Source organism: Triturus cristatus, chromosome 4_1 (genome assembly GCF_964204655.1).
Source record: "Triturus cristatus chromosome 4_1, aTriCri1.1, whole genome shotgun sequence".
NCBI classification, from domain to species: domain Eukaryota; kingdom Metazoa; phylum Chordata; class Amphibia; order Caudata; family Salamandridae; genus Triturus; species Triturus cristatus.
The window spans coordinates 339823608-339838737 of NC_140585.1; positions in this window are offsets into that span (position 1 = coordinate 339823608).

The window sequence follows — 15130 nt, forward strand, 5'->3', positions numbered from 1 at the left end:
AATATGTCTTTACTGGTATCTCACAAATCCTTAAAATGACACTGATTAAAGAGAGGGAGAGCTGAGAGGTAGAAACAAGCTGTAAAAGAGTGGTTGAAGTAAAGAAATAGAGGTGACAGAAAGATCAGTTTTTCAGGGGTCCCTTGGAAGGTCGGGCCCTGGGCAATTGCCCTCTTTGCCCATGCCTTAAAATGTCTCTGGCTGAACAGACTGGATACAATGATGCTGGGCTATAGATTTAGGTTCCTCCTGTCTCAGAGCTTCTCAACAGCAGCAAATAAATTTCAGCAGGATCGCACAGAGAAAGTATCTGGCCTCGTGGAGCCATCTTCAGCTACAGCATGCAGCCTTGCCTGAAAGGAAAAATGTGGGCCCCAAAAAAGTAACTAGGTGCGAACAATGATATCTTGACTGGACACAGACACCAAAAATATTTGAGTGGTGAGGAACCTCTGTGGGCACAAAATTCATAGTTCCCACATGCTGTGCTTTCCTGCCCAAAAAAAAACGTCTTCACCAGGACCTCATCTGACAGTTATCTGGTCTTGTGAAGCCGCCCTCAGCTACAGCCTGCTGCCTTGCCAGTCTGAAGATTTTGAACTTCCATCTTAGAGACAAAGGGTATCATTATGATAGCGGGAGGACCACCACCACATTAGGACGGTGGGGGAAATCGTTCCGCAAGCGTGGCGGGCTCAAAGACCGCCCGCCACGCTTCCACCACAGGCAATCATTATGATTGCCTGGCGGAGCGGATAAGACCGGGGATATGGTGGCGTGCCTAGCAGGCACCGCCCGCCCGATTACAATGCCGGCGTCAGCCAGCCTTTCCATGGAGGTGGAACAGACATGAAAAGGCTGGCAGATGCTGGATTCGGGGGCCTGTTGCAGGCCCCCTCTGTGTTGGGGGAGCCATTTGTGCACTGGGGGGTACCGATAGTACCCCCCTACATTTCCATGCATGAGGTGGCAGGCACCGCGTGGTGCCTGCCACATTGTGCAGGGAAATGCACGACATGGCCATTTGACACTGCGATAGGTGCTGTAGCCAGCAGCTCCCGCCGCAATGTTAAATTGCTGGATGGTGGTCGCATCGTAATTAGGGATGCGTGACTTGGTCCCGATCCCGCTACGATGGCGGGCGGACTGAAATCCACCCACCATTGTAATCAGCCCCTAAGTTTCAAGGGAAAATTTCAGACCGGGTCAAATATGGTTTCTGGATCTGAGTTGCACTCCACCACGGTCGGCCTCTTTGCCCACCTTGATCCTGGTCAACTGTGACCAGTTGACTGTGGTTGACACTTAATGCTTTTTGGTGTCCCTTTCTTTAAAACTTTACAAATTGATATCACCCATTCCTCTTACTGGATGTTTGCCATTTTGGTGTCATTTTATTTACTACAATTTGCTCCATTGTTCTAAATTGGTTTGGAATTTTATTGTGTTGTGTTTTGACTTTATTACTTTTTTGGTAGTGCATAAATACTTTACACATTACCCCTAAGATAAGCCTGTGCCACAGATAGCAGGAGGTTGAGCTCAGGTTCATTTAGTGACTTTAGTGGTCCACCCTGACAAGGACTAACAACCCAATTTCGTACCCACACACTGGCTTACTATGTATATGTAAAAAGAATTTGAAATATTCTCCAAAATCTTTCAGAGCAAGGGTTGAAAATGATTTCATGAAGCACCCCACTGAAGCCACAGCCTAGGGTCAGCAGATACCAACCCAGTAATTTAGAGGCGATATCAATCCAAAAGACACACACAAGGTTGATCATATTAAACCCGCCCCAAACCTTAGGATTCCATTTGAGAGCCTGGCTCTTAGCACCTCATATATTTCACCTCGTAGGGTGGGAGGCGCGGGCTGATCCTGCAACCAATAACCTCGAAGCATATAAAGGATAAAGAGACAAGCCAGAGTTGTAAAACAAATGCATACAAATTGTGTTATAATTCAACTGCTTAGCTTGGTTTTTTAAGCGCCAGGCCAGCGTCCTGTTGACTGCAGTCTACAGCTGAGGTTCCATGGTTTTTAAAACTGTATCAGTTTTTAGGAAGATACTTCTCAATTTAGATCGATTTAGCAACCTTAAATTTTGTATTCTAACATTTCAAAAATGGAAAAGGTCTGCACATTTTACTGTTAGAACAGACAAGTCTTTTCTGGCACAGGTTCAAGCATATGTCATGAGCCAGGTGTGCACCCGCTGGAGCAGGCAAGAACAGGAGAAAGTCTTGGAGGACAAGACCTACTGCCAAGGGATTTAGCATAACACACTTAGGGAAAAAGAGTTTTGCCACTTTTCAAAAAGACCACGTGCACATTAACCTGTTCCTTAACCCAGCAAACTGGATACAAATGAAAACAGCTAAAGCAAAGAAAATAATTATTAGTATACCTATAATATTCTTTTTTTTTTTTTTTTAAACTTTATTTTTTAATTTTTAACACATGAACATACAGCACCTCATATATATTAGACATTGGGTTCAGTGCACAACCAAGAGCGATACAGAGTACTTGGGACGTAATAAGAGGCAGGCAACGATAATGCAGACCCCATCAATTAAAGCATCTCCGCACTGACATCTCGCGACATTCTCAAGGCCATCCCCACCCCGCCACCCTCCAACAGCTTCCCACCCCATGTAATAAAAGGGAGAATCACAGTACCGTCCCACGGCATGAAGCACTCAGAGTGTCTCATTGTGCGTGAGAGGGGGGGGGGGGGTGCCCACCCCCTCAGAGTCCCGCCATCAGTGAACCGTACATCAGGTAATTAGTTAGGCGACCCAGCCTCATCAGCATGTCCCGCCCTCAATAAGTAACAGTGCAGCGGAGCCCATATATCTGCAGGTCTCGATGTAGGTGGTAAGAGTTCAGAGTATGTGGTAAGTTGTTCCTGACAGTAAGTGAGATCCTGCAGCCATTCCTTAAACTTGGGGGCCCTTCCCCTGCCCCATCTACATGCAACTCTCCGTTTGGCAAGTAGGAAGGCGAGCGCCACGAATTAACGGTACGCAGCTTGTATCGGCTCTACATATCCCAGGAGCGCCAGAACAGGCGAGGGTACAATCTCCAAATTAATCATTATGGAGAGGGCCTCAAAGACCTCGCTCCAATATTGGTTCACTGCCTGACATTCCCACGCCAAATGAAGAAAATCCACCATAGGGGCGCGACATCTATCGCATCTGTCATCTTCACGAAGGTGATATCTATAAAGCCGAGCCGGGGTGTAGTACACTCTGTGGATATATTTATAATGAATTATTCTGAGGCGACTGCTCGCAGAAATGCGATCTGTCTGCTGCAGGCAGAACTCCCATTGCTTGTCTGTTAAGGGAGCCTGCAACTCCTGGTCCCACTTCTCCCGAACCTCCAGCTGCGGGGCAATGACCAGGGTATGTACCGAGCTATAGATCCTAGAGACCAACTTAGCGGGGGCCTCGTCAAGAAGGATGCGCTGTAGAGGAGCCACAGCGTGGGGCTCATTCGGGAAGTCAGACGTTAAGGCCTTAATCCCCTGCCGAAGTCTGATGTATAAAAAAACCTCTAGAGGAGAAGGTTGGGTGTCACCGCATAGATGCTCCAGCGTGCGGAATGTACCATTATGGTATAGGTCTCCCCACGTCCTAACATTGAGAGAGCCAGCCCACCTCCGGAACCCCCCTTCCTGCAACAGGGGCATGCTAGGGTGATAAATAAGGGGCAGAAGCGGTGCATATAACATAGGGGCCTTTAGTTTAGCAGTTATTTTATTCCAGGCCGTCACTGTACTCGCCACCGTCGCAGCCAGCGCATCCCCCCCCCGTAGCGGGCTATACAATGCACCTTCTATGGGTACCGGGTGCGAAAGCCAATGCTCAGCAGCAAGTTGGGGCATATATCTCGGCTGGTGAATCCAGAAATAGGCGTAGTGGGCCTGCGCTGCTTGGAAATATAGCTCAAAATCAGGTACCCCAAACCCGCCCTGAATATAGGGCCGAGTAAGGACCTCCCACTTGATTCTAGGCGACTTCCCTCCCCAAACCAGTCTGAGGAGCTCCGTACGAAGACACCGAAAAAAATAACTGCCCGGATAAAAGGGTATATTTAAAAATAGATAAAGCAACTGAGGTAGGATTACCATTTTTATCAATGACGCTCGTCCCGCCATCGAGAGGGGGAGCGTTATCCATCTAGTAATGCAGTCAGAGATACGAGTCATCGTTGTTCCATAGTTGGCTCTCATTAACTCATCTTTGCCCTTTTCAATGTGAATACCCAGGTATTTAAAGTCTCCCTCACTCCAGGCGAGGGGGTAGTCCAGCTCGAAACGCTCAGTAGCTGCAGTAAGAGGGAAGATCCGCGACTTGTTCCAATTAATCAGAATCCCCGATAGCTTGCCAAATCGGATGAACTCCCTCAGAATCGGATTGAGATTAGTGCTGGGGTCTCGTATATACAGAGTAATATCGTCCGCGTACATAGAGATCAAGATCTGCCTTTGAAAGCATCTCAATGCCTTGTCTTTATGGTGTTGCCTAAGTTTCGCTGCAAGCGGCTCCATAGCTATGGCGAATAGAAGGGGCGATAAGGGGCAACCCTGACGGGTTCCTCTGGAGATGGGGAATGCCGCAGAAAGAGTACCATTGATCAACACCGTGGCCTTGGGCGACGTATACAAGAGTCTTATCCACGAGATGAAGATGAGTGGGAACCCCATACGTTCCAGTATGTTAAAAACATAATCCCACTCCAGGGAGTCAAAAGCCTTTGAGGCATCCAAAAAAACAGCAGCCATGGGGTGGTCCTCGTGTACGGAATTAAGGATCGAGAAAAAAGTGCGCAGGTTATGGGAAGTCGCCCTGCCGGGCACGAAACCTGCCTGGTCAGGCAAAACCAGGTTAGGGAGGAGCAGATTGATACGAGTAGCGATTAATTTCGCCAGTATTTTCACATCACAATTGAGCAATGAGAGGGGTCTATAGGAGTCACAGTCATTTGCGGGCTTCCCGGGTTTAAGTAAGGACGTAATGAGGGCCATGCGCATCGATGGGGGCAAGTGGCCTGTCTCCAGGGCGTCCTCGTATACCTCGCGCAAGACGGGAGCCATAAACTCTATGTAAGTCTTGTAGCATTCTATTGGTATCCCGTCTAGACCAGTCGCCTTGCCTGATCGCATGCGCATGATGGCCTCACGCACTTCATCCAATGTAAAGGGGGTGCTCAGGAACTCCCTCTGGGCATCACTAAGCCACCCCAGGGAGACATCCTCTAGGTACTCCTGTATCTGCAGATCCCCCGTTCGCGTTGACTTGTAGAGCTGATGATAATGCTCCACAAACGCATTAAGGATATTTTTGGTGTCGTTATAGACTCTCCCCTCCGCATCCCTGATTTTGAAAACGGTAGTGGGAGGCCGTATCAATCGGATCGTCGCCGCAAGAGCTTTCCCCGGCCGTTCACCCTCTCCATATCGTCTGGCAACCCAATGTTTACCTCTAAACTTCAGTTCCCTAGTGGCTTCATTCGAGTAGTCTGTCAGTTTTTCGCGTAGCAGCGCAAGTGTAGAGTCATCAGGCATGTCAGCCAGTGACCTCTCCAATGTCTTAAGCTCCGTTTCCAGCGTGTTCAAGCGTGATAGTATGCTTTTTAGTACACCAGAACCTTTAGCGATGCAGATACCCCTTAGGGTCACTTTAAACGCATCCCATATAGTTTCCACTGACTGTACCGAGTCTTTATTACGTTTAAAAAAATCGAGACATTCTTCCCGCAGTTCTTCCTGAAACACTGCATCAAGCAGCATCCGTGGTTGCATACGCCAGGCTGTCATTGGGGGGCCCAGGTCAGCCGCTCGCAGTGTGACGCAGACTGGCGAATGATCCGACAAGGTTCTAGGGAGATGCTCCGCTTTAGTCAGAGCTGTATAGAAGGGGGGCGAGATGAAGACATAGTCCAGCCGGGCCCAGGATCCGGCCTGTGCCGTGAAATGTGTGCCCTCTCGAGCATCAGGATGAAGGCTTCTCCACGTGTCTATCATTGTATGCTCAGCTAGTATTTCAGAAAACAGTGTGCGTGCTTTGGTGTAGTGGTGCGGGGCCGGATGCGATCTGTCTTTTTGCGGATCCAGCGTGATGTTGCAGTCCCCTCCCCAGACAAGGCTCCTAGGGCCTAAGCCCACGATGATCGCATTGAGGTCCACAAAGTACTGCGGATCATCTACATTGGGGCCATAACAGCAAATCAGGGCAACCGCTACCCCACCCAATCTCCCCCACAATTGGCAGTGTCTCCCATGATCATCGCTATACGTTCCCTCCATAATCCAGGGCACCCCCCTTTTCACCAGTATTGCTGTACCCCTAGAGTAAGAGGAGTAGGAAGAAAACAAAGTGCAAGCCGCCCAGCGACAAGCAAAGTTGTGGTTAGCTTGCGGTCGCGTATGCGTCTCTTGAAGGAAAGCTATGTGGATATTATGTCGATCTAGATAAGATAATATCTGCCTCTTTTTTCTGGGGTCCCCCAAACCTCGCACATTCCAAGTTAATACGTTTAAGTCAGTGTCCGTTTTACCCATGCTCGCAGCAAAAGGAATCACATTCCACCATTATGTCACCCCGCATACCATTAGCCTGCGTGCACATGCGAGAGCTCGGCCCTGCCTGTCGACTACTGCGACAGTATGCTCCATAGTCTACAGCCCTGCATGTGGTGCCACCCAATAGCCTGTGGGCGTGCGCCTGCATGTCAAGCACTAGGAAGTGCTCTCCTCGCATGACCTCAGCATTCAAACCTGTACGCTCCCAGTGCAATAAGACTGTAAAATACATGGTGCTAAACATAACAAGAACATTGCAAAACAATCCCCCCCCCCATTCTCCAACCCACAAGTCCTTCCCAGAACAACCCTCAACTGGCAGCACACCCCACCCACCAGATCGTGAGAACAACCCCCTTAGATGAGGCATAGTACCAAGAGGTATGCAGAACCGTCCCAAGACAATTTCCCAACATGATACAGGTCTTGCCAGTAACCAAATCACATTTTGACCTACTCCCCGCCTAGAGGAACTCAAGGCTGCACCAGCAGACATTATCCGTAACACAGGTACATGCCACTGTCTGGTCACCAAGCAGTATGAGGCTATCTCAGAGAGACCCAAGCGCTCGCAAGGGACATAAAACCCCAGGAAGGTCTCGCCCCCACCCCCCACCCACTGAAGCGTCCCCAACTTGCCAGCATCCCAACCCCACCCCCCACCCAAAACCCCCCACAACCCGCTCAACGTGAGCAATAGAGTCAATATAGTCATCGGGGTACTCCCCATGAGGTACAGCAAGAGGGCACCCGTAGCCACTCCCCAAAACCCGTCCCATCCCAACAGCAGGGGAGAGAAACGGGGGGGGAGAGGTGCCTGGAATACATTACCGCCACCATCCCAAATCCGGCCATAGCAGTTCCTTGTATAAAGGCACTAGCTCGTGCCGCGGTTCCATCAGATGCGCCGCGGCGCCGCCAACACCGCCACAGGCCGCCGGCACGGCAAGGAACAAAGAGTGCCAGGTTCACCAACTAGGTGTCAGCCACATGGTCCTCTGCATCCCGGTCAGGTCCCCCATTCCGCACAGTCTTAAGAGTCTTCAAAAAATCGTCCACTTGTTGCGGGTTGGTGAAGAAATGCTGTTTAGCCTGGTGCGTGACTCTCAATTTTGCCGGGTATAAAAGTGCATAATCAATTTGCAGAGCCCGCAGCTTCCTTTTGACCTCCAGAAATTTACGCCTCTGCTCCTGCACGACAGGAGTAAAGTCAGGGTATACAGTGAAGCTGACCCCATCACGTCTTGTTCGTGCGTGCGACCCGCAGAGCTGCATCCCGGTCACGGTAATTCAATAGTCGGGCAATTATGGGCCGAGGCGGGGCGCCAGGCTTGGGCCGCGGTCCCAGGGAGCGATGTGCCCTCTCAACAATGAACTGCCTTGACAGCGTCTCACCTCCTACCTTGGCTAGGAGTATCTTTTCCACGTAGTCCTCCATGCGTCCGGTATTGGTGGACTCCAGCACACCAACCACACGAATGTTGTTACGGCGGCTACGAGCTTCCAACTCCTCGTTCTTTGCAGCTATGACCCTTAATACATTATCCATTCTCGTGAGCTGCGCAGCATGGGATGCAGCGGAGTCTTCGCGGTCAGATATCCTCCTTTCTGCTTCAGTGATACGCTCCTCATGTGAGTCTAGTTTCTGCGCAAATGCATCCACTCTCGATGACAACCGATCCACCTTATCCACGACAGTAGCAAAACCCTGCCTCATTTCTTGCATCAGCTGTTGCAAATCCGCTGTCGGAGGGTCAGTACTTGCCCCACCGTCCGGTGGGACGCTAGATCGTCCCGCATCCTGGGCATTACGAGCATCTTTCTTCGCTGCAGGAACCTCGAACGACAGCTTGGGCTGGCGGCTGTCGTGCTTACCCATCAGGAGCTGATATCGTGGGCCCACGGCAGTGATCAGAGGGGCGAGCCACCGGTGCCGTCCAGATCAGGGTCAAGGATGCCAGTCGGAGCAAAGCACCCCCACAGCCGGGGCCAGTGTCCGCAGTCCAAAAGTGCAGGGGGGGGGAGGGGAGACAGCCACCGCTGCGGGCCCCCCAATGACGCTCACATGTTAGCTGGGCCCCTCAGCAGCCACGAAGCCTCACCATCAAATGGGCAGCAGGACCGGCAATGTATGTGCGGTAGTTCCCGGAGGGGACAACGGTACAGCCCTCCAGGGGCTCCCACAACCCAAATAGTCTCACGTCACAGTGGGATCACCTCCATACAGCTGCAAGGCGCAGGGATCCCACAAACATGGCATGCGCCCCAGCGTCACCGCCGTATGCTCCCTCACCTCTTCGCGAGCGGCGGCGTGCAGACCCTCCTCAGCTCCTCGCAGTGTACCGTGGCGTCCTGTCCTCCTCCCGCCCGGCTCGCCGTCACATCAGGCCAATCGCTTATGCCTCCAAAGCCGATCGAGCCGCACGGCAGATCTTTCCGGGGCCGCAGCCGTCACACCCGCTCCACGCCGCTCTCAGAAGCCCTTCGCCATATCTCGACCCCAACATGGAGGGGGGGGGGCCCAACGCGACCACCAAAATCTGCCTTCTCGAGCCCCGCCGCGGCCAGCAAGCCACCATAGGCTCGAGTCTTATCCTCCCGCAAATCCGTTCACAACAGCGCGGGGGGGTGGGTCCCGTGCTATCTCCTAATCCTCCGCCGCTAGCAGCAGCTCGAACCACAAGGTGACTCGGTCTCGGGCCGTCGTCCAGGCCTACCAGCCTCGTGGTGCGCCACGGGCTGTCGTGGATTGCACACCCAATGCCGCGCTCCACCGCTGCACAGCTCTGCACCCGCTCCAACTTCAGACGGCGATATCTTCCGCACCGCTTATCCCACAGGTTTCAAACTTCCACCAAGCAACCTCCACAGCAGCAACAGCGGACAGCCACGGCTTTCGCCGGGGAATCGGTGGATTTAGGAGGATAAATGAAGGATTATTCTTCCAGGCAGCAGGAGCCTCACATCAGTGCGGCCAATCTGCTTGTGCGCCCTCTAGCGCCCCCCTACCTATAATATTCTTTATGTAAGATAACAATATGAGTGGATGTAGGAACTCCAGCCACCAACTATCTCTATCCAATTGCAAACATCTCACAGAGGACTTTTGTATTACCCACACATAGAGGGGTCTAGGTCCTTAGTTCACTACCAACGACTCATTGTAAAATAAACACAATTTCTGAAAAGTTTACATGACTATTCCTTAATAGGACATAAATACTCGCATTGCATAAATTAGAGGGTCTAAATTTAGATGGATCACCTATAGGTCCTGGACAATTGAATGCATGGACTGTCAGGTAATTATATTTTTTTAGGGTTGCTAAAAAAAGTGGGTGTGGCACCTTTTTACAGCAGATGACCGACAAATTATGAAGGAGTCCATCAATTAACAGCATTTATAAAGATCAAACAAGATCTAAAGAGCAATGTCTTTCCGGTTCTTGGAAAGACGAGACAAGTAGAAGTGGATTTTAGAAAAGAGCGGACCATATTCCATTGTTTAGCAGGTACATTAAAAAATGCTCCCCTATTCTTACCAGGCGAAAAAAAGATAGCACTGGAAGGGTGGCAGAACAAGATATTAGAAAATGTGTTGTTGGCATGTAAAATTCAGATTGAGAACAAGCAAGTACTAGTATGCTGCTGTACAAATCTTTGTACCATATACAAAGAGTTTTAAGATTATATGCTTATGAACAAGTAATCGGTGAGGAGAGTTGAGGTGCTCAGAAATGTGTTTGTCCAATGTGAGGTGACAAAGAAGCAGATGAATCTAGTGCATGAGTTAAAAAAAATATATATATATAGTGCAAACATGGCCCAAGAGCATTAAAGCTCTTAACATAAGCACCAGGTTACATTACAAAAGGTTGCTTTTTTAAGGCACAGGAAGATTAATTAATTACAGGATGTTGAGCCGATGCCGGGATGTAAACCTGGTTCCTCAATTCCTAAGTTGCCAGCTCTGGTCGTTAGGCCACATCTCTAGAGAGATGGACGCATTGATGAGTCCCACCAAGAACTAGTCCAGATGGAACAAGATGTGAATCTGTTTTTAGTCAGAGTTTAATTTGGGGTAGTTACTATGCATCCAAATGTCGATGTCTTTGAGTCAGTCCTTCAAAGCATTTTGCAGTTGAGTGGCCTCTGATGAGTGTTGGATGCTCAAGACAAGGTTCGTTTAATTTGTGTAGGAAAAATAATTGGAAAACCTCAAAGCCTGATAAGATGAGCCACAGGAGTGACATATAGGTTGGCAAACGTAGGTCTATAGGACGATACATAAGGAACTGTGCAAAGCAATGGGCGAAAAGCAGAGCGAAAGGTGGACAATGCAGCTGCTTGTTCTCAACCCATAATAAAAGAGGTAATTCACCGATGACACTTCCCCTCACCACAGCTTTCCAACCATGTGAGAAGAATGAGATGTGCCACTGTGTTGAATGCCACTGAAAGACCAAAAAGGACCTGAGCCGGTGGTACTCTGGAATCAAGACTAAGGTGTAGGTGGCCGAAGCAAGCTATTAGAAACGGATGTGTGCCTGGACTTGATTTAGGAGAGAGTTGTTTCAAGATTAAAAGGCATTTGAGAGTTTATCAAAGAGGTAGGCAGATAGTTGGAATAAAACAATGAGCCCGCCTTAGGGTGAGTTCAATAGAAGGGACTTAATAGCTCTCTACCAAGACATGTTCATAACAGAAGCAGAAAGAGTAAGAGTACAGATATCAAACAGAGAAGAAAACAATAGAATCAGAAACAACTTTCAAGGGGTCCGAAGAAAATGGAAGAGGACTTAACATTAACCCTGGGCGAAACACTACGCTACGCTCGCGTAGTTTGCGCTACTTCACACTACGCGAATTGCACGTAGCACAGTGCAAACACGCGAAGCATAGTGTAGCGTGGCATCGCGGTAATTTTTTGCTTGCTCGCGGTCCTCAACGTCAAGTTGGCGACTGCGAGCCAGCAAAATGACATCCCGGCGAGACTTTTTCCTCATCCGCGATCAGCAACATGAAGTTGCCGATCGCGAGTGTGAAAAATAAACCTCCCGGCGAGATTCTCAACGCGGTGAGGTCAGGTTTCTCATTGCGAGTGGTTGCGTATGCTCGTGGCCGCTCGCGATGTGAAACTACCAGTCCGCGTTGAGAAAGCTGCCGCTCGAGTAGAAATCTACTCGAGCGGCAGAAAATGACCACTTGCACTGTGCAAGATGCTGTTTGCGATGCTTGCACAGTGTGGACAAGCATCCGGCACTGTGCAAGCATCGCAAACAGCATTTTGCACAGTGCACTACGCAGTTTGCGTAGCTGCGCGTAGCTTGCGTAGTGAGAAGTGCACTTCGCATAACTACGCGTAGCGCTACTACGCAAACTACGCCCAGGGTTACTTAACATATATTTAATCCTGAGATACCACATTAAAACTTGAGAACAGTTCTGCTGGCAGGCCAGACTAAGACATAGGCGATGCGGAGGGATCAACAGAACAGCCAAGCTTATTGAGAAAGGTAGCATAGGTTCCATTTTTGGGCACTGAATAAGGAAAGCACTTCATTTATAGATTACAAAGCTAGGATATGAGAATTCATGGAAATGGGGTTAGAGGCCTCAACAATAATTGCTTAGAGGTTTTAGGACAAGGAGGAAAAGGTAAGGTACTTTGGAAATGGTCCCATCATAATAATTGGCCGGAAAAAAAACTAAGAGAGCAGGAAAGCAGAGTAACATGTCTTCTGCCAGCAGCGGTTAGCTTGCTTACACGCAAGTTTAAGGTTTTTTATCATAGGGCCGATACAGGCAACCTCCCACCGCATGATGAACATAGCATGCACTGCAATAAAATAATCCTACAAGACAGGTCTGTTGGAAAACATTTTGCTGCAGGTTTATTTCATACAAGAAGTATGTCAACGTGGTGGGTTAACTTATGGTCGATCCAAGGGCAGGCAGTGGTGACTAACCTAAGCTGCCCTGCCTGCCAGATGAGCCAACTGCACCATGGCCAACCCAATCAGTGCTACTATTTTATGGGGATTATCCCCCTTAAATACATTGACCACCAGATCATCACTTTACTCAAGCCTTTTTAGGGGCGGAGCGTCGCAAGGCAAGCCCCCGGTTGCTTAGGCTTACAACCACCTGAAGGACTAGCGGGGTACTGTTGTTTTCATCCAGGGTCCTGCTGTAAAGACTCCTGGGGTTTGGCATAGGCCCCCCTATTGTGCTACTGAAGAGGGTACCCCTATGTACCATTCAGCCTCTGGATCACCCTGTAACTCCGACAAATGCTCTGAATGTGGCAGCTGTCAAATCCCGGGCCCCCCAAGGTAGGCAACTTTCTTCACACACAACCTGCTGTCTCCAGGACTTCACCCAGGTCCAACAAGAACAAGTCCATGCCCACCTTTGACAAGTGAAACCCGCCCTCCTCCACATACCCTAGGGCGTTGGCATGTATAAGTCCATGTCTAATGAAGCCAAAACCCCTCTGCCCCGTAAACTTGCACATGGTGCTGTTTACCCTTCTACGGGAATGTTTGATGGCATCCCCTGACCTGGCCCCGTGCCAGACCCACAGCGGGGTGATCTCTGACCACCAGAAATCACATTGCCTAATGCAATTGCTTATCTAGCCCATCGTGGCTTTTATTGCATGTATTAGTGCCCTTCTCCTCATCGACGTCAGGTCGTTGCCACCAAGGGGAATGGCCAAAATGTTAGGGGGTCCCCCCCAGCTAGTCTCTGCTGCAGCTTGTTGAGCAAGCTGTCCCATTGCCTGCCCAGGAACCCCAACCAGGCTATCTGTGTGCAGGAGAATCCTTGCCTCCAAGTCCTGGTCTCTGACCCATTGCTCCACCCTAGCGATGCCTGAGTGGCTGATCACCCCCACCTTGAACACTGGGGAAATAAAGAAATGAGAAATTGCACACACCATTCATTTTACATACACAATACACTCTTGTGAAACCTGAGTATCACAAATTGACAAAACAAAACTACAATGTGGTAACAATAACACTGATGACACACTTCTACAACCACACTCGTTTACATAGTTCACCCCCTATTCCTTTTTGAACCTTCATGGATGAATATAGTGCTTGTCGCACTGGGAATCCCACTGCCCCACTTTCTTGATGCGGTCAGGAGGCAGGCCAACCTAAGAGGCTGAGGTGGCCGCTCCAATCTGGAAGGAATGACTGGAAAAACTCTTCCCCGGCCCAGAGTTTCCTGACAAATCAAGGCAAGACCTCATAACCTGCTCTACTTGGAACTTGGTCAGAGGCATGAAATCCGCATATATTAACATGTAGCCCCCGGTGTTGGGGCGGTGGGCTAAGTAGTCTGAGACCAGTCCCACAGGGCAGTACCTCCTGTTACCCAGAGGTTGTAGCAAGATTACTTTGCCCTGCCCCGCCTAGTCAGTTTTGGATCTTCTCACATGTATTCTGAGGGAGACTCCTAGCAGCTGAATGTCATGTCTGCCTATAGCATCCCCAGATTCATCTTCCTTCGATCTGGCTACCAACTCGCTTATTCTGTAGGCCTCAAAAAATGCCAGGCTGAATGCAGCAGCAAAGAGGCTGACCTAATAAGGTGAATATGTGGCCCTGTGCACTTCATCTATCATACCCTGCAGTGTATGGAATTCAAGGGGCAACCTAGAGTCTGGTACCCGTGTCTCCCCTCTAGACCATCCCTTAAGCGTCGCCCTTATGGGGAATGCCCTGGCAGGATCCTGTTGCCCTCTGAGTTTGGCATGGTTGCTCACAGCAGCCAAGTGGCCCATGATTCAGGAGTGGCTCTTGCCCTGATCCTTGGCCCACAGGACAAATTGTTGCATCTTGTGCTCCAGTGTTGCTGTATTCCAACTTTATGTCCCTGACACCTGTGAAAACGCAGGACTTGTACCGCCTCTGGGTTCCCGGCGTTAGGGATAGTTCGCCCAGTTCCATTAAGCGCTGTTCCACTGCAGTAGGTGCCAGAAGTGTGTCGGGAAGGAAGTCATTTCCACTGTCGCTTGCGGCCAAGTCTCCCAGAAACGGAGCCACTGAAAATGAGAGAGCGTCAGCTGCCACATTCTTGACCCCTTGAATGTGCCTAGCCGTAAACTCCACATTGTTATGCAGACAAGCTCTCACTAGTTCCCTCAGTAGGCAGAGCACCAGTGGACACTTTGCAACTTGTGCATTTATGGCTATACCACCGCCATGCTATCAGACCAAAACAAAACCCTTTTAGACGCCAAAGCCTCTGGCCATAGGTGGAGGGCTGCCAGTATGGGAAACAGTTCCAGGACTGGCATTGGCTGTAATCTTCCTTTTGCGCACGCGTTAGGGCACTTCCATACATACCACTCACTCCCCATTATTGCGCCAAAGCCTTCCCTGCCTGATGCGCCTGTAAACAGGCACAGTTTGGGGCTGCCCCCCCACCCCCCAGGGGACTCTCCCAATCAGAGTGCCATTGAAGTCAGCCAAGAATTCTGCCCATATTCTTAGGTCCTGTTTCAACCCATTGCT